At 42.5% G+C, this 27756-nt stretch overlaps 3 non-coding genes across 3 annotated transcripts; all 3 read left to right on the top strand.

Moving 5' to 3' along the window:
* The first annotated feature begins 12575 nt into the window (after positions 1 to 12575).
* LOC147272102 (U2 spliceosomal RNA) lies at positions 12576 to 12766 on the top strand. The gene has a single exon (XR_015117177.1). It is a non-coding gene; the product is annotated as a U2 spliceosomal RNA (small nuclear RNA).
* A 542-nt stretch (positions 12767 to 13308) lies between these two features.
* LOC147272103 (U1 spliceosomal RNA) lies at positions 13309 to 13472 on the top strand. Its single transcript, XR_015116673.1, has one exon. It is a non-coding gene; the product is annotated as a U1 spliceosomal RNA (small nuclear RNA).
* Positions 13473 to 27052: 13580 nt separating this feature from the next.
* trnar-acg (transfer RNA arginine (anticodon ACG)) lies at positions 27053 to 27125 on the top strand. The gene has a single exon. It is a non-coding gene; the product is annotated as a tRNA-Arg (tRNA).
* The last annotated feature ends 631 nt before the right edge of the window (positions 27126 to 27756 follow it).

Here is a 27756-nt window from a genome sequence, read left to right on the forward strand (position 1 = left end):
GCAACTCTCACGACATTACTGGAGCCTCAATTTTAGGTTTTTAGCAACTATCACTACATCACTGTGGCATCATTTCTTAGGTTTGTAGCAACTCTCACCACATCACAGTGGCATCATTTCTTAGGTTTTCAGCAACTCTCATTACATCACTGTAGCATCATTTTGAGGTTCGAAGAAACTCTCACGACATCACTGTCAGCATCATTTTAAGGTTAGCAGCAAGTCTCACTACATGACTGTCACCATCATTTTGAGGTTAGTAGCAACTCTCACCACATCACTGTAGCATCATTTCTTAGATTAGTAGCAACTCTCACTACATCACTGCAGCATCATTTTGAGGTTTTTAGCATCTCTTCCTACATCACTGTAGCATCATTTTGAGGATAGTAGCAAATCTCACTTCATGACTGTCAGCATCATTTTGAGGTTCGTAGCAACTCTTACTACATCACTGGAGCATCATTTTGAGTTTTTTGAAACTATTACCACATCCTTGTCACATCATTTTGAGATTTTTAGCAACTATCACGACATCACTGTAGCATCATTTGGAGGATAGTAGCAACTCTCACTACATGACTGTCAGCATCATTTTTAAAGGTTTTAAGCAACTCTTACTGCATCACTGGAGCATCATTTTGAGGTTTTTAGTCAACCGAATACATTACTGTAGCATCATTTTGAGGATCGTAGCAACTCTCACTACATCACTGTAGCATCATTTTGAGGTTTTTAGCAACCTAATACATCACTGTAGCATCATTTTGAGGTTCGTAGCAACTGTCACCACATCACTGTAGCATCATTTCTTAAGTAAGTAGCAACTCTCATTACATCACTTTGGCATGATTTTGAAATTACTATCAACTCTCACCACATCACTGTAGCATCATTTTGAGGTTCTTAACAACTCTCACTACATGACTGTCAGCATCATTTTGAGGTTTTAAGCAACTCTTACTGCATCACTGGAGCATCATTTTGAGGTCCGTAGCAACTCTCACTACATCACTGTTGCATCATTTGAGATTTTAAGCAACTCTCACTACATCACTGTAGCATCATTTGGATCATAGTAGAAACTCTCACCATATCAGTGTCGCATCATTTTAAGATTTTAAGAAACTCTCACCACATCACTGTAGCATCATTTTGAGATATGAAGCAACTCTCACTACATCACTTTAGCATCATTTCTTCGATGAGTAGCAACTCTCACTGTATCACTGTAGCATCATTTTGAGGTTTTTAGCAACTCTCACTACATCACTGTAGCATCATTTTGAGGGTCGTAGCAACTCTCACTACATTACTGACAGCATCATTTTGATTTTTTTTCCAACTCTCACCACATCACTTTAGCATCATTTTGAGATTTTTAGCAACTCTTTCCACATTACTGTCTCATCATTTTGAGGTTTGGAGCAACTCTCACTACATTACTGGTGCATCATTTTGAGGTTCGTGGCAACTCTCACTACATCACTGTCGCATCATTTTGAGGATTTTAGCAACTCTCACCACATCACTTTAGCATCATTTTGAGATTTTTAGCAACACTTACAACATTACTGTAGCATTATTGAGGTTCGTAGCAAGTCTCACTTCATTACTTACAGCATCATTTTGAGATTTTTAGCAACTCTCATCACATCACTTTAGCATCATTTTGAGGATAGTAGCAACTCTCACTACATGACTGTCAGCATCATTTTAAGGTTTTAAGCAACTCTTACTACATCACTGGAGCATCATTTTGACGTTCGTAGCAACTCTCACTACATCACTGTAGCATCATTTTGAGGTTTTAGCAACCTAATACATTACTGTAGCATCATTTTGAGGATCGTAGCAACTCTCACTACATCACTGTTGCATCATTTGAGATTTTAAGCAACTCTCACTACATCACTGTAGCATCATTTGGAGGATAGTAGCAACTCTCACCACATCACTGGAGCATCATTTTGAGGTTCATAGCAACTCTCACTATATCACTTTAGCATCATTTTGAGATTTTTAGCAACTCTCACCACATTACTGTCAGCATCATTTTGAGGTCTTTCGCAACTCTTACCACATCACTGTCGCATCATTTTGAGATTTTAAGAAACTCTCACCACATCACTGTAGCATCATTTTGAGGTTTTAAGCAACTCTTACTGCATCACTGGAGCATCATTTTCAGGTCCGTAGCAACTCTCACTACATCACTGTCCCATCATTTTGAGGTTTTAAGCAACTCTCACCACATTACTGTAGCATCATTTTGAGGTTCGTAGCAACTCTCACTACATGACTGTCACCATCATTTTGAGGTTTGTTGCAACTCTCACTTCATCACTTTCAGCATCATTTTGAGGATAGTAGCAACTCTCACGACATCACTGTAAGCATCATTTTTAGGTTAGTAGCAACTCTCACGACATCACTCTTGCATCATTTTGAGGTCGGTAACAACTCTCACCACATCACTGTAGCTTCATTTCTTAGGTACATAGCAACTTTCGCAACATCACTTTAGCATCATTTTGAGATTAGTAGCAACTCTCACCACATCACTCTAGCATCATTTTGAGGTCGGTAACAATTCTCACCACATCACTGTAGCATCATTTCTTAGGTACATAGCAACTCTCACAACATCACTTTAGCATCATTTTGAGATTAGTAGCAACTATCACTACATCACAGTGGCATCATTTCTTAGGTTTGTAGCAACTCTCACCACATCACTGTAGCATCATTTTGAGGTTCGTAGAAACTCTCACGACATCACTTTCAGCATCATTTTGAGATTAGTAGCAACTCTCACCATATAACTTTAGCATCATTTTGAGGATAGTAGCAACTCTTACGACATTACTGGAGCCTCATTTTTAGGTTTTTAGCAACTATCACTACATCACTGTAGCATCATTTCTTAGGTTAGTAGCAACTCTCATTACATCACTTTAGCATCATTTTGAGATTAGTAGCAACTCTCACCCCATCACTGTGGCATAATTTCTTAGGTTAGTAGCAACTCTCATTACATCACTGTCAGCATCATTTTGAGGTTTTTAGCAACTCTCACTACATGACTGTAGCATCATTTTTTAGGTTAGTAGCAACTCTCACCACATCACTGTGGCATCATTTTAAGGTTTTAAGCAACTCTTACTGCATCACTGGAGGATCATTTTGAGATTTGAAGCAACTCTCAACACATCACTTTAGCATCATTTCTTAGATTAGTAGCAACTCTCACTACATCACTGCAGCATCATTTTGAGGTTTTTAGCAACTCTTCCTACATCACTGTCGCATCATTTTGAGGATAGTAGCAAATCTCACTTCATGACTGTCAGCATCATTTTGAGGTTCGTACCAACTCTTACTACATCACTGGAGCATCATTTTGAGTTTTTTGAAACTATTACCACATCACTGTCACATCATTTTGAGATTTTTAGCAACTGTCACGACATCACTGTAGCATCATTTGGAGGATAGTAGCAACTGTCACTACATGACTGTCAGCATCATTTTTAAAGGTTTTAAGCAACTCTTACTGCATCACTGGAGCATCATTTTGAGGTTTTTAGTCAACCGAATACATTACTGTAGCATCATTTTGAGGATCGTAGCAACTCTCACTACATCACTGTAGCATCATTTTGAGGTTTTTAGCAACCTAATATATTACTGTAGCATCATTTTGAGGATCATAGCAACTCTCTCTACATCACTGTGGAATCATTTTGAGGTTCGTAGCAACTCTTACCACATCACTGTAGCATCATTTTGAGGTTCTTAACAACTCTCACTACATTACTGTCAGCATCATTTTGAGGTTTTAAGCAACTCTTACTGCATCACTGGAGCATCATTTTGAGGTCCGTAGCAACTCTCACTACATCACTGTAGCATCATTTGAGATTTTAAGCAACTCTCACTACATCACTGTAGCATCATTTGGAGGATCGTAGCAACTCTCACCACATCACTGTCGCATCATTTTGAGATCTTAAGCAACTCTCACAACATCACTGTAGCATCATTTGGAGGATAGTAGCAACTCTCACCATATCACTGTCGTATCATTTTAAGATTTTAAGAAACTCTCACCACATCACTGTAGCATCATTTTGAGATTTGAAGCAACTCTCACTACATCACTTTAGCATCATTTCTTCGATGAGTAGCAACTCTCACTGTATCACTGTAGCATCATTTTGAGGTTTTTAGCAACTCTCACTACATCACTGTAGCATCATTTTGAGGGTCGAAGCAACTCTCACTACATTACTGACAGCATCATTTTGATTTTTTTTTTCAACTCTCACCACATCACTTTAGCATCATTTTGAGATTTTTAGCAACTCTTACCACATTACTGTCGCATCATTTTTAGGTTCGGAGCAACTCTCACTACATTACTGGTGCATCATTTTGAGGTTCGTGGCAACTCTCACTACATCACTGTAGCATCATTTTGAGGATTTTAGCAACTCTCACCACATCACTTTAGCATCATTTTGAGGTTTTTAGCAACTCTTACCACATCACTGGAGCATCATTTTGACGTTCGTAGCAACTCTCACTACATCACTGTAGCATCATTTTGAGGTTTTAGCAACCTAATACATTACTGTAGCATCATTTTGAGGATCGTAGCAACTCTCTCTACATCACTGTTGCATCATTTGAGATTTTAAGCAACTCTCTCTACATCACTGTTGCATCATTTGAGATTTTTAGCAACTCTCACCACATTACTGTCAGCATCATTTTGAGGTCTTTCGCAACTCTTACCACATCACTGTCGCATCATTTTGAGATTTTAAGAAACTCTCACCACATCACTGTAGAATCATTTTGAGGTTTTAAGCAACTCTTACTGCATCACTGGAGCATCATTTTCAGGTCCGTAGCAACTCTCACTACATCACTGTAGCATCATTTTGAGGTTTTAAGCAACTCTCACCACATTACCGTAGCATCATTTTGAGGTTTTAAGCAACTCTCACCACATTACTGTTGCATCATTTTGAGCTTCGTAGCAACTCTCACTACATTACTGTAGCATCATTTTGAGGTTTGTGGCAACTCTCACTACATCCTGTAGCATCATTTTGAGGATTTTAGCAACTCTCCCCCCATCACTTCAGCATCATTTTTAGATTTTTAGTAACTCCTACTACATTACTGTAGCATCATTTTGAGGTTCGTAGCAACTCTCACTACATCACTGGAGCATCATTTTGAGGTTCGTAGCAACTCTCACTACATTACTGACAGCATCATTTGAGGTTTTGAGCAACTCTCATCACATCACTTTCGCATCATTATGAGATTTTTAGCAATTCTCACCACATCACTGTAGCATCATTTTGAGGATAGTAGCAAATCTCACTTCATGACTGTCAGCATCATTTTGAGGTTCGTAGCAACTCTGACTACATCACTGGAGCATCATTTTGAGTTTTTTGAAACTATTACCACATCACTGTCACATCATTTTGAGATTTTAAGCAACTCTCACTACATCATTGTAGCATCATTTGAAGGATAGTAGCAACTCTCACCACATCACTGTCGCATCATTTTGAGATTTTAAGCAACTCTCACTACATGACTGTCAGCATCATTTTAAGGTTTTAAGCAACTCTTACTGCATCACTTTAGCATCATTTTTTAGGTTCGTAGCAACTCTCACCACATCACTGTAGCATCATTTCTTAAGTAAGTAGCCACTCTCATTACATCACTTTGGCATGATTTTGAAATTACTATCAACTCTCACCACATCACTGTAGCATCATTTTGATGTCATGAGCAACTCTTACTACATCACTGTAGCATCATTTTGAGGTTATTAGCAACTCTCATTACATCACTTTAGCATCATTTTGACATTAGTTGCAACTCTCACTACAACACTGTAGCATCATTTCTTAGGTTCGTAGCATCTCTCATTACATCACTTGATTATCATTTCTTATGTGAGAAGAAACTCTCACTACATCACTGTAGCTTTATTTTCAGTTAAGAAGAAACTCTCACTACATCACTGTAGCTTTATTTTCAGTTAAGAAGAAACTCTCACTACATTACTGTAGCTTTATTTTCAGTTAAGAAGAAACTCTCACTACATTACTGTAAGCATCAATTTGAGGATAGTGTCAACTCTTACTTCATCACTGCATCATTTTGAGGTTCGTAGCAACTCTCACTCCATGACTTTAGCATCAATTTTTAGGTTTTAAGCAACTCTCACTACATTACTGTCAGCATCAATTTGAGCTTCCTAGTAACTCTCACTACATCACTGTCGCATCATTTCTTAGGTTCGGAGCAACTCTCATTACATCACTTTAGCATCATTTTTAAATTAGTAGCAACTGTCATTACATCACTTGAGCATCATTTTGAGGTTCGTAGAACTCTCACCACATCAGTGTAACATCATTTTGAGGTTAGTAGCAACTCTCACTACATCACTGAAGAATCATTTTGAGAATAGTTGAAACTCTCACTACATCACTGTAGCCTTATTTTGAGTTTAGCAGAAACTCTCACTACATTACTGTCAGCATCATTTTGAGGTTTTTAGCAACTCTCACCACATCACTGGAGCATCATTTCTTAGGGTAGTAGCAACTCTTACTACATCACTGAAGCATCATTTTGAGGATAGTAGTAACTCTTACTACACCACTGTCGAATCATTTAAAGGTTCGTAGCAATTCTCACTACATTACTGTCAGCATCATTTTGAGGTTCGTAGAACTCTCACCACATCACTGTAGCATCCTTTCTTAGGTTAGTAGCAAGTCTCATTACATCACTTCAGCATCATTTTGAGGTTCGTAGCAACTCTCATGACATCACTTTTGCATCATTTTTAAATTAGTAGCAACTGTCATTACATCACTTGAGCATCATTTTGAGGTTCGTAGAACTCTCACCACATCAGTGTAACATCATTTTGAGATTAGTAGCAACTCTCACTACATCACTGAAGAATCATTTTGAGAATAGTTGAAACTCTCACTACATCACTGTAGCCTTATTTTGAGTTTAGCAGAAACTCTCACTACATTACTGTCAGCATCATTTTGAGGTTTTTAGCAACTCTCACCACATCACTGGAGCATCATTTCTTAGGGTAGTAGCAACTCTTACTACATCACTGAAGCATCATTTTGAGGATAGTAGTAACTCTTACTACACCACTGTCGAATCATTTAAAGGTTCGTAGCAATTCTCACTACATTACTGTCAGCATCATTTTGAGGTTCGTAGAACTCTCACCACATCACTGTAGCATCCTTTCTTAGGTTAGTAGCAAGTCTCATTACATCACTTCAGCATCATTTTGAGGTTCGTAGCAACTCTCATGACATCACTATCAGCATCATTTTGAGGTTAGTCGCAACTCTCACGACATTATTGTGGCATCATATTGAGGTTTTTCGCAACTCTCACTACATCACTGTAGCATCATTTGTTTGGTTAGTGGCAATTCTTATTACATCACTGTAGCATCATTTGAGCATCGTAGCAACTCTCACGACATTACTGTTGCATCATCTTGCGGTTTTTAGCAACTCTCACCACATCACTGCAGCATCATTTCTTAGGTTTTTAGCAACTCTCACTACATCACTGTAGCATCATTTTTAGGTGAGTTGCAACTCTCAATACATTACTGTAATCATCATTTTGAGGTTTTTAGCAACTCTCACCACATCACTGGAGCATCATTTCTTAGGTTAGTAGCAACTCTCATTACATCACTGTCAGCATCATTTTGAGATTAGTAGCAACTCTCACTACATCACTGTAGCATCATTTTGAGGATTTTTGAAACTCCCACTTCATGAGTGTCAGCATCATTTTGAGATTAGTAGCAACTCTCACTACATCACTGTAGCATCAGTTTGAGGTTTTAGCACCTGTCACAACATTACTGATAGCATCATTTTGAGATTTTTAGCAACTCTCACTACATCACTATCAGCATCATTTTGAGGTTGGTAGCAACTCTCACTACATCACTGTAGCATTATTTTGAGTTAACAGAAACTCACACTACATTACTGTCAGTATCATTTTTAGGTTTTTAGCAACTCTCACTAAATGACTTTAGCATCATTTTGAGGTTCGTAGCAGCTCTCATGACATCACTGTCAGCATCATTTTGAGATTAGTAGCAACTCTCACTACATCACTGTAGCATCATTTTGAGGATTTTTGAAACTCCCACTTCATGAGTGTCAGCATCATTTTGAGATTAGTAGCAACTCTCACTACATCACTGTAGCATCAGTTTGAGGTTTTAGCAACTGTCACAACATTACTGATAGCATCATTTTGAGATTTTTAGCAACTCTCACTACATCACTATCAGCATCATTTTGAGGTTGGTAGCAACTCTCACTACATCACTGTAGCATCATTTTGAGGATAGTAGCAACTCTCACTACATCACTGTAGCATCATTTGGAGGATAGTAGCAACTCTCACTACATCACTGTAGCATCATTTGGAGGATAGTAGCAACTCTCACTAAATGACTGTCAGCATCATTTTAAGGTTTCAAGCAACTCTTACTGCATCACTGGAGCATCATTTTGAGGTTAGTAGCAACTCTCACTACATCACTGTAGCATCATTTTGAGGTTTTTCGCAACTCTCACTACATTACTGTAGCATCATTTTGAGGTTTTTCGCAACTCTCACCACATCACTGTAGCATCATTTTGAGGTTCGTAGCAACTCTCACTACATTACTGTTAGCATCATTTTGAGGTTCGTAGCAACTCTCACTACATCACTGTCGCATCATTTTGAGGTTTTTCGCAACTCTCACCACATCACTGTAGCATCATTTTGAGGTTCGTAGCAACTCTCACTACATTACTGACAGCATCATTTTGAGGTTCGTAGCAACTCTCACTACATTACTGTAGCATCATTTTGAGGTTTTTTGCAACTCTCACCACATCACTGTAGCATCATTTTGAGGTTCGTAGCAACTCTCACTACATTACTGACAGCATCATTTTGAGGTTTTTAGCAATTCTCACTACATTACTGTAGCATCATTTTGAGGTTTTAAGCAACTCTCACTACATTACTGTAGCATCATTTTGAGGTTTTTAGCAACTCTCACCACATCACTGAAGAATCATTTTGAGATTTTTAGCAACTCTTACTACATCACTGTAGCATCATTTTGAGGAAAGTAGCAACTCTCACTTCATGACTGTCAGCATCATTTTAAGGTTTGAAGCAACTCTCACTACATCACTGGAGCATCATTTTGAGGTTTTTAGCAACTCTCACAACATCACTGAAGCATCATTTTGAGATTTTTAGCAACTCTTACGACATCACTGTAGCATCATTTTGAGCTTCGTAGCAACTCTCACTACATCACTGTAGCATCATTTTGAGGTTTTAAGCAACTCTCACCAAATCACTGTTGCATCATTTCTTAGGTTTGTAGCAATTCTTTTTACATCACTGGAGCATCATTTCTTAGATTAGTAGCAACTCTCACTACATTACTGGAGCATCATATTGAGGTTCGTAGTGTCACGTCCCCATGGTCACGGGCATGGGGGCGTTGCATTATTTTTGACTTCCTTCCCTTCTCAGGTTCGAGCTTCATGGGGCGGAGCTGCTGACTAATTGGGAGCACCTGGGCCCGGCGTCTCCCAGCTATAAAGCAGGCGATCAACCTGGCCGGTTGTCTCTCGCTCACTCCTCCTGGCCCACGTCGGAGCGATGGTTGTGTTTCTTGAGTTATGTCTTGTTTAGTTCTCTGCATCCATCACACCGCACACATACACCCCCTGTACACTCATGCACACACTCGCACTCACCACTGACACTACTGATAACCACACTCCACTGTACGTTATGGTTTGCCTTGTGTTGATTTTGCGTTACTAATAATAAATTATTAGTTGTGTTTCACGTTTAGTCTGCGTCTCCCTCCTTCGATGTCACGATTTCTGAGCCGGGTCGTGACAGAAGCAACTCTCACCACATCACTGTCGCATTATTTTGAGATTTTAAGCAACTCTCAGTACATCACTGGAGCATCATTTTGAGGTTCATCGAAACTCTCACTACATCACTGTAGCATCATTTGGAGGATAGTAGCAACTCTCACTACATGACTGTCAGCATCATTTTAAGGTTTTCAGCAACTCTCAGTACATCACTGGAGCATCATTTTGAGGTTCATCGAAACTCTCACTACATCACTGTAGCATCATTTTGAGGATAGTAGCAACTCTCACCACATCACTTTCGCATCATTTATTAGGTTAGAAGCAACTCTCATGACATCACTTTCGCATCTTTTTGAAATTAGTAGATACTCTCATTACATCACTGTCAGCATCATTTTGAGTTCATTATTATCATTGAGGTTATTCGAATCTTTCACTGCATTACTGTTAGCATTATTTTGATTTCATTAGCAATTCTTACGACATCTCTGTCGCATTATTTTGAGGTTATTAGCAACTCTTCCTACATCCCTGTAGCATTGTTTTTGAGGTCGTTAGCAAATCTTCCTACATCACTGTAGCATTTTTTGAGGTTATTCGCAAATCTTACGACATCACTCTCAGCATCATTTTGAGATCATTAGTAACTTTAATTACATCACTGTAGCATCGTTTTGAGGTTCGTAGCAAATATTACTACAAGACTGTCAGCATCACTTTGAGGTTATTCGAAACTTTCACTACATTACTGTCAGCATCACTTTCAGTTTGTTAGAAATCCTTAGAACATCACGGTAGCATCATTTTGAGGTTCGTAGCAACTATTACTACAATAATGTCAGTATTATTTTGAGTTTATTAGCAATTCTTACGACATCACTTTCGCATTACTTTGAGTTTTTTAGCAACTCTTACTAGATTACCGTCAGCATCATTTTGAGTTCATTTGCAATTCTTCTGACATCACTGTCGCATCATTTTGAGTTCATTAGCAATTCTTACAACATCACTGTCGCATCATTTTGAGTTCATTAGCAATTCTTACGACATCACTGTCGCATCATTTTGAGGTTATTAGCAACTATTACTACATTACTGTCAGCATCACTGAGTTTATTAGCATCTATCACCACGTGACTGTTAGCATCGTTTTGAGTTCAATAGCAATTCTTACGACATCACTGTCATCATCATTTTTAGGTTACTCGCAGCTCTAACCACATGACTGTCAGCATCACTTTGAGGTTATTCGAAACTTTCACTACATTACTGTTAGTATCATTTTGAGTTTATTAGCAATTCTTACGACATCACAGTAGCATTATTTTGAGTTTCGTAGCAACTCTTACTACATGACTGTCAGCATCACTTTGAGGTTATTCGAAAAACTTACTACATTGCTGTAAGCATCACTGAGTTGATTAGCAACTATAACTACATTAAAGTTAGCATCATTTTAAGTTCATTAGCAATTCTTCTGACATCACTGTCGCATTATTTTGAGGTTGTTAGCAACTCTTACTACATTACTGTTGCATTATTTTAAGCAACTCTTTCTAACTGACTGTCAGCATCACTTTGAGGTTGTTCGAAACACTGACTACATTACTTTAAGCATCACTGAGTTAATTAGCAACTATCACTACATTACTGTTAACATCATTTTGAGTTCATTAGCAATTCTTCCGACATCACTGTCGCAATATTTTGAGGTTCGTAGCAACTTTTACTACATTACTGTCAGCATCACTTTTAGGTTATTCAAAACTTTCACTCCATTACTGTTAGCATCATTTTGAGTTCATTAGCAATTCTAATGCGGCTCGAGGCCACGCTGGTTCACCGAGCGACAAGGTGAGCCTTGAAAACGGCATCGGCTGAGCTTCCCGGGCTTTGGATACCCTGGTGAATTCCCCAAATGTGGGAGTCTCAACTGCATAATTTCTGACAGTGGGGGACTGCGTCCGCGCTCTCCCCTGTGATCGTGTGAAAAAAGGAAAGAAAGAAAGAAAGGCCGACCACGGCGGCAACAACGGTGACCGCCTGTCCCGGCCAGTTGGCGGTCTCCTCTTGTGCTGGCCAGCCTGAGGAGACCGCGGAGGACGTAGCCTCGATGAGCTCCCAGTATCTCTCACACCTTCCAGCCCTAAATGAAGAGGGCAGGGTTTCTGCCACATTTAGTTGAGGGTCACGGTATCTGACAAGCCCTGGGCTCAGGACAATACATCCACGGCTCGTCTTCGCAGTAAGTGGAATGATACCAGAGAATTCATGCGTGGGAGGAGATCAACTTGGAAAACCCAGACTCCAGGATGAGTCGCTGGCTTGTGGCTTTGAACACCGCTTTGTTTTACTTTGAGTCGCCCCACTAGCATAGCAGGGTGAAGGCACCGATTGCCTTTGCTTTGGATAGCAGTGGGGACAACCAGTGTGCCAGATGTAGTGTTTATGGCACTGCATTTTGTGTCGCCACCCAAAATGTTGCAGTTCCTGCCCACAGCCGCGGCCGGGATTGGCTGTACCGGGGGTGCTGGCTCTCACGTCGGGTGGCTGACAGGCATCGCTTCTCGGCCTTTTGGCTAAGATCAAGTGTAGTATCTGTTCTTATCAGTTTAATATCTGGTACGTTCCCTATCCGGGAACCATATATTAAATTGCTTTTTGGAACAGGGAGATGGAACGGGAGCTTGCTCCGTCCTTTCCACGCATCAACCTGGTATTGCAGTGTTTCCAGGAGTGGTGCAATGCCCCGCATTTCTCGTCGGAAATAAAACAAGCCTCCGCCAGGCACTCGCTCACCTGCTCCACCCAAAGCCGGACCAGGGTTCTCCTCCTGCACTGCAGCTTTTCCTCAGCCTGCGGCCGCAATGGCCTTCCAGGAACAGTGCGGGCCCCTCCCCTTTTGTCAGGAGCAAATCCCGTGCTCTTCAGGCCAACTCTCGAGTGCTGCACATGAGGCCGGGGCTGGATTTCCGCCCGCGCTGCCGCTGGGCGTCAAGTTGTGGCTCCGTTTGCACTCCAGATAAGGATGGAGGTCCGCTGACGGCACTGCTCTCGGAGCCTTTCCCAAAAGGCTTTGGAATGCACTCTGAAAGACCTGAACCTTCAATGTGCCTGAGCTTCCCGGGCTTGGGATATCCGACATCCGGCATCGTTGTGAGAAACAAAGGGGGCTGCGCACGCGGCAGATTGGCACAAGGTAGGAAAGATCAGGCGCTGTGTCGGCCTCCCTGCCTGTCAGTCAGAAGGCTGTGTCCCTGGAGCTCATGTCTGTTCCTAAGCTCAGCGAGTCATACTTACCTGGCAGGGGAGATACCATGATCAGCAAGGTGGTTCTCCCCGGGTGAGGCTCAGCCATTGCACTGGGGCTGTGCTGACCCTGGTGAATTCCCCAAATGTGGGAATCTCAACTGCATAATTTCTGACAGTGGGGGACTGCGTCCGCGCTCTCCCCTGTGATCGTGTGAAAAAAGGAAAGAAAGAAAGAAAGGCCGACCACGGCGGCGGCAAAAACAACGGTGACCGCCTGTCCCGGCCAGTTGGCGGTCTCCTCTTGTGCTGGCATGCCTGAGGAGACCGCGGAGGACGTAGCCTCGATGAGCTCCCAGTGTCTCTCACACCTTCCAGCCCTAAATGAAGAGGGCAGGGTTTCTGCCACATTTAGTTGAGGGTCATGGTATCTGACAAGCCCTGGGCTCAGGACAATACATCCACGGCTCGTCTTCGCAGTAAGTGGAAGGATACCAGAGAGAATTCATGCGTGGGAGGAGATCAACTTGGAAAACCCCGACTCTCAATTCTGACGACATCACTGTCGCATCATTTTGAGATCATTAGTAATTCTTCTTACATCACTGTCGCATTATTTTTAGTTTCATAGCAACTCTTACTACATTACTGTGTCATTATTATAAGGTTTTTTGCAACTCTTCATAAATTACTGTCAGCATCACTTTGAGTTTATTAGCAACTATCACTACATTACTGTCAGCATCATTTTTGAATTCATTAGCAATTCTTCCGGCATCACTGTAGCATCATTTTGAGATCATTAGCAATTCTTACTACATCACTGTCACATCATGTTGATATCATTAGCAATTCTTACGACATCACCGTAGTATTATTTTGAGGTTAGTAGCAACTCTTACTACATGACTGTCAGCTTCACTTTGAGGTTGTTCAAAACACTTACTACGTTACTGTAAGCATAACTGAGTTTATTAGCAACTATCACTACATGACTGTCAGCATCACTTTGAGGTAGTTCGAAACACTTACGACATTACTGTAAGCATCACTGAGTTTATTAGCAACTATCGCTACATTACTGTTGGCATTATTTTGAGTTCATTAGCAATTCTTACTACATGACCGTCACATCATTTTGATATCATTAGCAATTCTTACAACATCACTGTAGCATCATTTTGAGATCATTAGCAGCTCTTACTAGATTTCCGTCAGCATCATTTTGAGTTTATTAGCAATTCTTCCGACATCGCTGTCGCATTATTTTGAGTTTTGTAGCAACTCTTACTACATGACTGTCAGCATCACTTTGAGGCCATTCGAAACTTTCATTCCATTACAGTTAGCATCATTTTGAGTTCATTAGCAATTCTTGCTACATCACTGTCGCATCATTTTGAGACCATTAGCAATTCTTCCAACATCACTGTCGCATTATTTTGAGGTTCGTAGCAACTCTGACTACATGACTGTCAGCATCACTTTGAGGTATTTCGAAACACTTACTACATTACTGTTAGCATCATTTTGAGTTTATTAGCAATTCTTATGACAACAGTGTAGCATCATTTTAACGTTAGTTTCAACTCTTCCGACATTACCGTCAGCATCATTTTTAGTTTTTTAGCATCTCTTACTACATCACTGTAGCATCATTTTGAGTTCATTAGCAACTCTTCCGACATCACTGTCGCATTATTTTGAGTTTAGTAGCAACTCTTACTACATGACTGTCAGCATCATTTTGAGGGAGTTTGAAACTCTTACTACATTATTGTAAGTATCACTGAGTTTATTAGCAACTATCACTACGTTACTGTTAGCATCATTTTGAGTTCATTAGAAATTCTTCTGAAATCACTGTCGCATTATTTTGAGGTTATTAGCAACTCTTAATACATTACTGTCCGCATCATTTTTAGGTTACTCGAAACTCTAACCACATGACTGTCAGCATCACTTTGAGGTTATTCGAAACTTTCACTACATTACTGTTAGCATCATTTTGAATTTATTAGCAGCTCTTACTAGATTACCGTCGCATCATTTTGAGATCATGAGCAATTCTTCCGACATCACAGTCGCATTATTTTGTGGTTTTTAGCAACTCTTACTACATGACTGTCAGCATCACTGAGTTTATTAGCAACTATCACTACATCACTGTCGCATCATTTTGAGATCATTAGCAATTCTTCTGAAATCACTGACGCATTACTTTGAGGTTCGAAGCAACTCTTACTACATTACTGTCTGCATCATTTTTAGGTTACTTGAAACTCTAACCACATGACTGTCAGCATCACTTAGTTTATTAGCAACTATCACTACATTACTGTTAGCATCATTTTGAGTTCATTAGCAATGTGGGGCTTTGATTGGGAATTGTAAGAAAAATCACTGAATGAACAACACAAACACAGACTGTGTCTGAAATTCCAAACCTGCACCCGAAACCAGTGTGGAATCAATTGTATCCACTGTCAATTCTGGAGAAATTTCTTTGTGTGTTTTGATGGACGCGAGCCAAGCAGAAATTTCCCACAATGCAATAGGGCGGCGTTTGGTCAGTGTTGAGCAGGCGTCAGTCTGACAATGATGTCATATTATTGTGTCATCACTTGACCAGACCCAAAAGTAGGCTCAGGTATCAGTTTCTTCTCAATGCTAATGTCTGCTAGCTTAGTCTGCTACTTTGATGGCTCTGCCTGCTCAAAGGTCCAGACCCCTGGATGTGGTGGTTCCTACCTGAACGTAGATTCTGTCAGCTCATGTTGTTAAATCAACTCACCAGGAACACCAGTAGATTTCAATGGACTGACAATGAGTCTCATTGAATGGGTGTTTCGTCCAATGAGAAACAATCAGTCTCAGGTTGAAGCTCATCAATGAGGTCTTGTGGATCAGTGGCTTGCATGAATGAATGAGTTGGAAGACTTCTTGGAAATTAAAGAGGATTTAATACAATTAAGAAAACACTTAAGACAGAGTGATAATTCCAGCAGAGTAATTAAGGCCCATATTGAGTAGCAGGTATGAATTAGCCTGGATTTATCTGAGCTTCAAGTAGACGGCTAAGAGGCAGGTGGAAAGGTGTGTAGGATGAACGATGGTGACCTCCAACCAAATGAAGAGGACTGAGTGGAGGCTGACCAGCTCTGCGGAGTCAGGCGGAGTTTGGCAGCGAGACAGGAGTCCAGGCCTGAATCGGTGAAAACCAACGTAACCGGCTTACGTTCTCAGCTGGATTCTCCCATCGATGTACGACGCCTCTCCAACGAACTGGTGGGAGGACGGCCTCCAAAGCCTCCACCTCGTCGACCGTGGCTCCCGCTGAGATTCGCTCGATGAAGAAGGGAAGCGCGTTGATTGGCTACCCTCTGGTCTCAGGCTGCTGGCTGCCTGGACTAAGCTGCTCTTCTCCAACACAAAGGTGGCTTCTCTCTCTTCAAGGCTCACAGGAGGTCAAGAGTGTAGCGACCGTGAGCCGAGATCGATGATGAATTACAAAAATAGAAAATCAAAAAATAAATTAGAGGAATAGAAAAGAAAAGGGGGGGGGGCGGACCAGCTGCTCTAGGAGCTCACACACAAAGGGCAGAAACAAGAAGCACTGAAGAGAGCGCCAGCAGTGGATGGTGCCACCACTGTTACAGTAAACTGGTCCGCCTCAGAGCAGTGACCTTTGACCTGTGAGGGGTTGTTGGCCAATCAGCACACTTTGCTGTCTTCAGTCCTTCTCAGATATCAACAAATGAAGCTGGTTGAACAGACAGCAATCATCATCACTCAGAGACATCACCTGGAGAGGAAGACTGCTCCGAGTTCTGACAATGACAGTGAAGAGACAAGGAGAGCTGGACAACCACAGACAGTGAAACATTCGGAACATCATGTTGATACACGTGTGTGTGTGTGTGTGTGTGTGTGTGTGTCAGAATCGGAATCAGAATCTTTTATTTTCGTTGTAGGGGGGGGGGTACAGTGACAATAGTTAGAGCGCTCTTCCAGAGCCACCGTGCACCACAGAATGCAGATACAAAGAAAAGATAGAAAAGATAAAAGCAAGATAAAAGACACTGTTAGAACAGAAAGATCCATAAACCCACCAACCAGAGGTGTGTCTGGTACAGATGTGGAATTATTGGCTCACACAATGTTGAGGCAACTGGAAGAAGACAAACAAAAAAGGCCGGTGAGATCCAGACCTTCATCAAAAATGGTCCTGGAGAACTGTTCAATGTGTCAGGACTTCTGTCCATTGTCTTCTGCTTATCCTGTTCAGGGTCATGAGGGGGTGGAGCCTATCCCAGCAGCTTTTGGGCGACAGGCCGTGTTCACCCTGGACAGGTCACCAGTCCATCACAGGGCCAACACATCCACAGACAAACATTCCAAGCCAGACTCAGGAGGATCTCTCCACCCTACAGACTGTAAAGGAACCATCAAAGATGGCAGTTGGAGTTCTGTGGATCTGTGCTGGATTCCTCGTCCTCACGGACCAGAAGTCTGTCTGAAATACTGCACTGATTGATGATCTTTTCATGAATCTGGAAAAGCTTCTAAAATGAAAGGAAAACAATCCTATCTTCTTCATGTCTCAAGCCAAATCAAACCAAGAGTTCTTTGATCATATTTTTTTAACCGGACGTCTGCTTTGACTGGTTGGTTGTTGAAAGCGAGCAGGACAGGACAGACAGCAGAAGACAAATATAGAGAAGGAAAGACAAAAGACAGAGAGAAAGGAGGGAGGGAATGACAAAAAGATGGGAACAAGATGAGGGTGAAAGACAAGCAGAGAGAAAGACAGAGGCCCAGGGGGATGGAAGACAGACACACAACCAACAACAGCAGCAGCAATAATAGTAAACTAGCTGCCAATGATAACGTCTCCTGGTCGCTGAAGCAATCAACTTCATAATAGGAGGATTGAAGAGCCAGGAAATAAAATATTAGCACAATACTGATGTGAATGTTCGTGCAATACTGAGAACACTGATATGTAGACGACTAGTAGGGGCGGCACGGTGGTGCAAGAAGACAAACAAAAAAGGCTGGTGTGATCCAGACCTTCATCAAAAATGGTCCTGGAGAACTGTTCAATGTGTCAGGACTTCAGAAGCTCCAATCCTCTCTAAGGTCCAGTGAGAGTGGAAGAGATTATAAATGAGAGAAGCAGAGCCCTCACTCAGAACTGAACCAGCTCAGTTGGGAGAGCCTTAGACTGAAGATCTAAAGGTCCCTGGTCCGATCCCAGGTTTCAGCAGAGGAGCAGCATTGACTTTACTTTCCAGTGGAGGAACTGCAGACATGAAGGAAACTAACATCTTGTCCTGTGCAGTCTTGTGACATTCAGGACATTTTTGGAGCCTCTTGTTGGATTTTGCCACAGAGAATCAGAGCCAATCAAAAGCATGGTGGACTTCAACATGGAGGACTGAACAAGTCAAGAAAGCATCAGTTTGACCTTCACAGGTGTTTCTGTTCCTGTCTCAATGCTGTAGAAAGAGCCTGAGGAGCTCAGACGGTAGAGCATCAGACTTTTAATGTGAGGGTCCAGGGTTCAAGTCCCTGTTCAGGTGCTGTGGAGGTTCCAGTGTTTGACAACATGGTACTGGATGAAGTTTAGTGTTGAACAAACTGTCAACATTAAAAGTAGAAGTGTTCTTGTCTTGATGCTGTGAGACTGTCGCTAGAAAACTGACCAACAATAATTTCATGTGGCATGCAATTAACAAAAGACCTACATTGATGGTCGAGGGGGGCTGGAGCCTATCCCAGCATCTACAGGCCAGAGGCGGGGTTCACCCTGGACAGGTCACCAGTCCATCACAGGGTCAGCACACAGAGACGAACAACCATTCACACTCACATTCATACCTACGGTCAATTTAGAGTGTCCAATCAGCCTCGTCCCCAATTACATGTCTTTGGACAGTGGGAAGGAGCCGGAGTACCAGAGAGAACCCACGCATTCATGGGGAGAACATGCAGGCTCTACACAGAAAGATTCCCCACCCGAGCCTGGACTCAAACCCAGAACCTTCTTGCTGTGAGGCCACAGTGCTCACCACTGCACCATCATGCTGCCAAGCTCTCTTCTACTTTCCTCAATTGTGTTTCTTTCATGTCCTCCTGAGATCAAAGACAGAATTCTAGCGATTGTCAAAGCCCTGATGACATCATCAGGAATTCTGACTTTGATCTGGAGACTCTTGCTTTAATCTGAATTTGACCTGACTAATGTTTTAGTTTAGGTTGCATGATACCGACCACCTCATTTCTCCTGATGGACTGGTGACCTGTCCAGGGTGAACCCTGCCTCTTGAACAACGTCACCTGGGATCGCCCCCCCCCCCCCCATGACCCCATACCCCCTTCCCTCATGTGACTCTTTCATGCGGGCCTCTCAAAACAAAAACATGGCCGCCGCTCCTGTCATTTTCGGAGGAAAGTGCCTTCTTCCAAGATAGTTTTGATTTAATAAAGCATTCTGATGACATTTCTAGAGAGAAATATGCATTTTGTTTTCATAATCTTTGCTCAGTTCTTGTGTTTAATCTTTGGTTTGTTCGTTATTACGATGAATCTTTCACCTCTCGGAAGAGAGTCGTTACAGTGTCACATTTCTACTGTTGCTATGTTGGTTGCTAAGGACGCCATTACGGACGAGTGTCATTTCAAGATAGGTTTGATTTTTAAAAAGCATTTTAAGGACATTTCTGGCGAGAAATATAAATTTTATTTCCATAATGTTCGCTGTTCAATAAAGAATAATATGAAATGGATTTTAGTGCCCCAGGAATTACAAACATCTGCTTCCGTGGAAGTCGGCCCCGTTCTTCTGTGAGAAAATCCGGTAGTTGTCGCTCACTCCGAGGAAAAAAAACAAATATTTTTAATACTTCATCTTTTGATTAATAAGACAATCTACAAATTCATTTAATTTCTGGATGTTTATTCTACCTACGAAGTCCATTTGTCACCATTATAGATCGACCAATCAGCATTAAGAATATAAACAATGACTCAAACTAATGGCGGTCTGCTGACGTCACATCCGTCACAGAGGCTCACTCCTGCACTCAGAGGTGGCCTTTTAGTTCCATCACTTCACGCTGTATTTACAGATTTATTATTGAGGGGAACAAACCACTCTGATGTCTGGGTTCATTAAGGATATCATTAAAGAAATCCTAACTATCTGGCCAGTTAAATTGATCCTAACTGTTCTTCAGATATTGTGCTGGTAATGTCATGTAGTTTCTTTTCAAATGTAACTTTGTCGTTCTGATGTGTGTATTTTTACTGCTCCAACAAAGCTGTTCCTCTTCTGGGTAAATCAATCATTCAGGCAATCAATAACTGAGTGTCTCTGATGCTGTACTGTAGTATTGCAGTACAACAACACTCTGATCCTTCCTTTTCAAATGTTTTTATTGTGTTTCTCTCATCAGGTGTTCACAATGATGACAATAAAAATCAATAATTGATATTCAGCTTTGTTTCAACAATAATAATTGATCAGAAATGAGGCCTGATGGCTGCAATAGCAGCTTTGTGCTGTTCAGTGACTCCTGCTATAAAAAGGAGTCAAGGCGGTCTTAAAGATGTGAAAATGTTCCAAAGATCCTTCTTCATGTTGGTCCTGAACAAGATTGGTGTCAGGCCTTTTTTCAAAGGAGCTCCAAAAGGCTCACTTAACCCTTTGAGGCCTGGCTGAGACACGAGGCCTGTTGACCTTTGACCCTGTTGCTCTTTTGCTCTCATTGGCCTCTCCAGTGGATACAGACCTGAAACTTTATGAAATCCTAATCTGGTGGAATAATTCTCGAACCCCCTCCCAAACAGGAAGTGGCTTCAGGAAGGAGGTGGGGCTTCAAAGTTTTAAATATTGGTTTCTGGCAGAGGTGTGAACTCCTCCCAGAAAGCTCATCTCATTTGGAGCAACTTTGACCAGTTATGATGCTTCATTTAAAGACTTTACTGGACTTTGCCACGCCCTTTACGGACAGCAGAAAGGACTTAGGGGGGTCAAACCACCACAGATGCGATCCTTCGAGAACAGAACAACACACTCAAATTTCAACTTCCTAGGTTCAAAGAGAAAAAACTATCCCCTTGTGAAACTGGGCAAAATCAGGGTCTGGGACTTCTGCACTCCGAGAGCCTTTTGGAGCAGAATTGAGGATCAAATCTGGGTTCTGGTGTTTGTACTTGGGCTACATCCACCAAACTTTACACACATAGTGTGATGCCCCAGAGTAGCATGTGCTGGGAATTTCAGCCATCTAGGTGCTAAGGGGCCCAAGCACGGTCCCGGGGCATCCACTAACCCTAAGGGGCTCCTCAAAGTCTGGCCCCTCTTCCCTGGTTTCATTTGAGCTGAAGCCACCAAAAGTCACACCAATGGTTGATGTCAGTGAGAGGACTGATTCTGACATTTTCAGCCATCCAGAAGTTACAGAGCTGAAACACAAGACCCCAAAGCCCCTTCCATGTTTGTTGCCAGAGATATCGTAGTCATGACTGTGCACCTCCTTTATGAAGAAAAACAAAACAACTACTGCTTTGGGCTTGTGTTCAGGGTTATTATATTATATTATTATATTATGTTATGTGTGTAAAGTTTGGTGGATGTAGCCGGATGGGCCGGTGTGAGCAGGCATTTCAAAATATATATTTCTGGTAAAAACGCAGAAACAGCGGTTAGTTTGTTTTTGTGTTAAAATGAGAAACACACCCATCCAGTTGTAGTGCCACCACTCAGCGGCCACCTTGCAGTCAGAAGCCATGAAGAATGTTGCCCAGTAAGAGGAAGGAGAAAGGAGGAGCCGAAAAAGAGAGACTCCGCAAAAGAAAAGCAGCTGAATTTCCAAAACTCGACGCGTTCTTCCAGGGCTGGACTGGGAAGAAGAGACGTCAGGTGTTGGAACGTGTAGTGGAAGAAGAAGGTCTCTGTGAGTAGTGAAAGAGTATCACTCTTTTAACATGGTTACTGTCTTCCATGTAGAATACTGCACTTTATTTTAATTTTTGAAACTTCAAAATGTGCACATACATCCTCTGGTATGTGCTTACACATATCGTGTAAATAACCATGGAGGGCTGCCAGGGATGAAAAATGCCAGGGCCATTTTTTGGTCCCAGTCCAGCCCTGCTTCTTAACCTGCTCACGGTGTCCTGTCAGCTGTCTTCCCTCAAGGAGGTGGCCATTCTTGCTCTGGAGCAGTTTCAAAAATAGGCCTCAGCACACTGCCTCTGTGCCATGCCTCTCTCATGCTCCTCTACTCTTTGGTGCACATGCCTCCAGTCTGTCAGGCCTCTAATGAAGACACTTGGATCACTGGGCTTGCTAAAAGCAGGGCAAACAAAACAAAACAAAGCATGACGTTGACCACAATAAGTCAGCCATTTCCACGTCGTGCCGTCCGTTCTAACGAAGAGCCTCTGGACGACAGGGTTTATGGAATCTTGTTGAGGATGAAACTTTAAAAAATCAGTCCTCTGTGTGGAAGAAGGGCGACTAAAATAGTCTCCAACTGACTGATCTGACTCCTCCACTTCCATTGCAACAGCATGGCTTGACTAAGAGAAAGAGAGAGAGCTGAGAGATTTCATTGGACGAGCCCAATGTCCTTCAAGAAAATCAACCAATGGGCCGCGTTTCGCGTCTCCGATACCGTTACGGTCGATTAAAAACTATACACTTTTGAAAAAAAAATTATGACAGTTATGGGCCGGCCCAAAGATGTGCATCGGCCAGGTGGCCAGTCCAGCCCTGGGTTCACCCTTGATGGGTCACCAGTCCATCCCAGGACCAACACACACAGACAGACAACCATTCACACTCACAGTCATTTAGAGTGTCCAGGTAACCACTACCCTCTTGATGTCTTTGGACTGTGGGAGGAAGCTGGAGTACCAGAGAGAACCCACACAGAGACAGGGAGAACCTGCAGGAGGGGTGGAGATCGATGAGTCCTGGAGACGTTCAATAATGTCCACAACTTTGGCACCAGGAAGACAGCAGGTGATGGCACCTGGGAGTTCAACAGACCTGATGATTGAACCACCAATCACAAGGATTTCAGCCTCCATTGTAAACAGAGAGTTTAGATGAGAGAGAACCTGCTGTCAGCCTCACCAGTCAGGGCAGTGGCAGAGGCAGCAGAGTTGAATGAAGCAGGACCACCTGGCAGGTCTCAGCTGGAGGTGATGACATCACTGGCCTCAGTCCTCACCAGTGCTCTGCCTAGAAACAGGGACGATGGAGAGAAACCAGTAGAAGCACTCTGAGAGTTGGAGACAGCAGGAGAGAGACCACGACAGTGTCACCCATGGGAAATTGTTGGATCCACTCAGGACAGGCTGGACAGACACAGATCAAAGACAGAATTGATGATGATGTCATCAGGAGGCTTTGATAGTGTTTTTATTTGTACCTAGAATTCTGTCTTTGATGTCAGGAGGACATGAAAGAAACCCAATTGAGGAAAGTAGAGGAGAACATTCAGCTTCATTAGAAACACTTGAACTGTTGAACAGTAGAATTTGTTTGAAACAGTTTACAACACTGAGTGACAGGATTGAAGAGGGAAGGTTTTTGTGTTTTCAGTTTAATTCTAACTTAAAACTGGGCATGAACATTTTTAGTAGTTCATATTCTAACATACAGAGGAAGTCATGACATTCCCTTTTTTTTAACCTGTCCTGTTCAGGAAATGGAAATGGAAATTTAGCTGCTATGTTGAATCAGAAAAACCTTTTGAAGTCTACTTTTGCTTCAGTCAGAAAGTGGACTGTTGTTAACTCTCACAATGGTTGGTGATTGTGGAGGAAGACAAAATCCTTATGAACCTCTTTTTAACAGACACACATTTCTAAAGACACTGGTTCATTTTATTTTTCTTCTTTTAGCAGAGGATGGTTTTGATCCATCGACCTCTGGGTTATGGGCCCAGCACGCTTCCTCTGCGCCACTCTGCTCTACCATTGATGGTGCCAGGAGGCCTAAAAACACAAAACACCAATTCAATCCAGGACCTTGGATCCTAAACTGAAACTCCATCACACGGTGGCTCTGCTGGGGCTCCCACAGGTGAGTGAGGCTGAGCTCCAGTCTGCTCTGAGGAGGCAGCAGACATCTGCACCACTCAGAGGTTTGGTTGGTGGCTTTGACAAAATCCCAACAAACTCAAATCCTGTTGAATCAGGAAGTTCTAGTTGAACTCTCATCCACGTCACATGACCAAGAAAACCTCCTCTTTCATTCAGACCAGAACAGACAAACATAGAAACATTGTTTCAGCTTCTGATCAAACAATAACATGTTCTTGATTGTTTGTCATGTTCTATTAATCAGACTGATGATCTCTGGATGTTCTAGGAGGGGGGTCTGTTTCTGATGAAGCCTGTTTGGTCTGGGGGGGTTAAGATGGTGGGGGCTGTTTCAGCTCTAGTGCTGAAGGCTTTCACCATGACAGTCAGACTCTCCTCTGTCCTTCATGGTCCCTCAAATGTGCAGTGTGGACCTCACACACTGAAATTTAGCCTGAAAAGTCTTCATGAAAAGCAGTGACTCAGAGTCTCTGTGGCGCAATCGGTCAGTGCGCTTGGCTGTTAACCGAGAGGCTGGTGGTTCGAGCCCACCCAGGGACGATGAACAGGCTCTACTGGTGCTTAGGAGTCGCTGTGTTAATGATCTGAATGTGGACGGACAGATTGACCCTCCACAGCAGACTCATGTCACAGATCTCTGGATGAGACGCTTCAGTGTTAAATTTAGTCGTCGTGTGTCATGCAATGTTGAGGAGGCCTGCTGGCTGTGGGTAAAGTGGGGGCTCAGAGTTTGTGGAGTCGGCTCTGGAATGAAGGGGGTCACTGTTTGGTTCTCAGATGCTCCAGCTCAGGTTAGCGAGGTGGTGGAGAAACCAGTGAGAGCTCTGCCAGCTGGAGCCTCTTGGGTCCTGGGAGGCTTCACTCCTGGAGGTGGAAATGATGAGGAGTTTTAAAATCTGCTCCTCTTTCACGCTGACTTGTTTTGTTGGGTTCCCTCTTTCATTCATGTGTGATTTTAGTCTCAGCTCTCTAAACCTGAATGGAGCCAGAACCCATTTTAAAAGAGCTGCTCTTTTAAACTCCTGGAGATCAAGAGGATCCTGCCATGTTTGTCCAGGAGACCCACAGCACAACAGTCAGTGAATGGGGATGCAGGCAGGCTTTTAATGGAGGTCATTTGAAGTCCCAAGTCCAGTTGGAGCAGAGGCTGGAGTTTGATTCTCCAGGAGGTTTTGTTGTTGTTTTTTTACCAGTTTCTTTTGGTTTGGAGGAAATCATTCCAGGTGTTTGAAAGAAGGTGAGAGCAACTTTGGAAAATGTTCAACTGGTGTTTTTAAATGTCTTTGCACCAACAAATGGTGGACAGGACAGCTTTTGAGACATTTTAATGCCACCGTTCAACAGTGAATCTGCTGGTGTCCTGTTTTTAGGAGCTGATGGGAGCTGCACAGAGAAGCTCTTTGAGACAGGAACCATTCAGAGCTCCATCCTGCTTCTTCCAGCAGGATCCACTGATCCACCAACACACCAGCTGTTTGATGAGTGGAGGCTTTTGACCAGGATTCCTAGACAGCACAGCTGGACTCACGCAACAGCTAACTTGTTAGCACCGACTAGACAGGAGCGCTTCTATGGTTTTACTCAGTGGTTCAATATTTTTAAGAGATGTCCCATTCAGCCTGTGGGTTTGAGTGATCACTCTTCAGTCTCCTGTTCTGTTTTATTAAAATATTCATTTAAAAGCTCCTGAGAGAGAGAGAGGGAGAGGGAGGGAGAGAGAGAGAGGGAGAGAGAGAGATAGAGGGAGGGAGAGAGAGAGGGAGAGAGAGAGAGAGAGAGGGCGGGAGGGAGGGAGAGAGAGAGGGAGAGAGAGAGGGAGAGAGAGAGAGAGAGGATCAAACTGATCTCAAACTTGACTTCAAAATTCTGATTATAATAATTTTTACTCCTTGATAGATTCATCACTACAGTGTCATAGAGGGTCCATTACTATTGCAGTATATTAAAGAATATAAGAACGAGGTTACCATCCATGGAAATATAGTATTTCATGTATTGCAGTATATTTTCAAAGATATAACACTTTAATTTTTTTTAATAAGAGAGGCTTTAATGTCTGTCTTTGATGTCTGAACTCTGACTCTGATGTCATTGGTGGTGACTGAATTCTACCCCCTGACAGACTGGGAAGGCTCCTATTGGTGATGTCATCATAAATACATGAAGGTCTTGTTTCAATGTTTTAACATTAAAGCTCATCTTGGTAAAACAATCAAGTTACCTGAACTAAGTTCTTGAAAAAAATGACTGTCACTGACTTAAATAAATCAAATCTACTTCAAAGTTCCTTCTGTTGTCATAAGTCGGCCATTTTAAGTGTACTTGTAGTTCCAGAACATTCCAAGAGGAGATGATATGAATCATGTTGTTAGATGAACTCTGTTCCTCTGCTTTGATGTTGGTGGACTGAGGGGAGTTTGCCTGAACCTGCTTGGACCTGCTGGCTCCTGCTCAGTCCCTCACTCAGCCTCACTCAGCCTCAGCAGCACGGCTCCACTGAGGACTGATTCAGGTTCCTTGCAACCAAATAGGAGGAGAGCTGAACCTTCTTGCTGTGAGGCCACAGTGCTGACCACTGCACCATTGTGTCCCCTGACAATGACACCACCTTGTTGGGCTTTTCTGTAACAGCAAGCACACATGAACACAGCAGCTTCTTCACAGGGCTGGTGGCGCAATGGATAACGCGTCTGACTACGGATCAGAAGATTCTAGGTTCAACTCCTGGCCAGCTCGCTTTGAACTTTATACTGAGAAGATGAAGTGAGAACCAGTGATCAAAGTCACTGAAGTCCTCCCAGGTTTCCTCCTTGTCTGCTGGAAACATGAACACATGAATGATCCTGCTACCTCTCATGTTAAGCTGCACTTGACAGTGACAGCAGGAGAACAAAAATCCCAGTGTGTCATCAACATTTCCTGTCAAATCAATGATAGAAGCTGTTGAATTTCTGGATCAGAACAAGGAGAAACCCACCCCTCACAGCCAGAAAAGCAATCTGTTATACGCTGTCAGATGCAGTGAGGCCTGCACGGATCTCTACATAGGGGAAACCAAACAGCCCCTCAACAAGCGCATGGCCCAACATAGAAGAGCCAACTCTGGAGGACAGGACTCAGCGGTTTTCCTCCACCTCAAGGAGGAAAGCCACTCCTTCCAGGACGACCATGTCCAAATACTCGACAGAGAGGACAGATGGTTTGAAAGAGGAGTTAAAGAAGCCATCCACGTCAGGATAGAGAAACCATCTTTGAACAGAGGAGGTGGACTGCGACATTTCCTTTCACCTATTTACAACCAAGTCCTTTCAAAACTTCCCCAAAGAGCTCAGCTGAAAGACCTACGTGGAACGGCTGATGCCAGCAC

Source organism: Aulostomus chinensis, chromosome 1, assembly GCF_037954235.1.
Source record: "Aulostomus chinensis isolate RoL2024-O1b breed Wild chromosome 1, RoL_Achi_v1.0, whole genome shotgun sequence".
NCBI classification, from domain to species: Eukaryota; Metazoa; Chordata; class Actinopteri; order Syngnathiformes; family Aulostomidae; genus Aulostomus; species Aulostomus chinensis.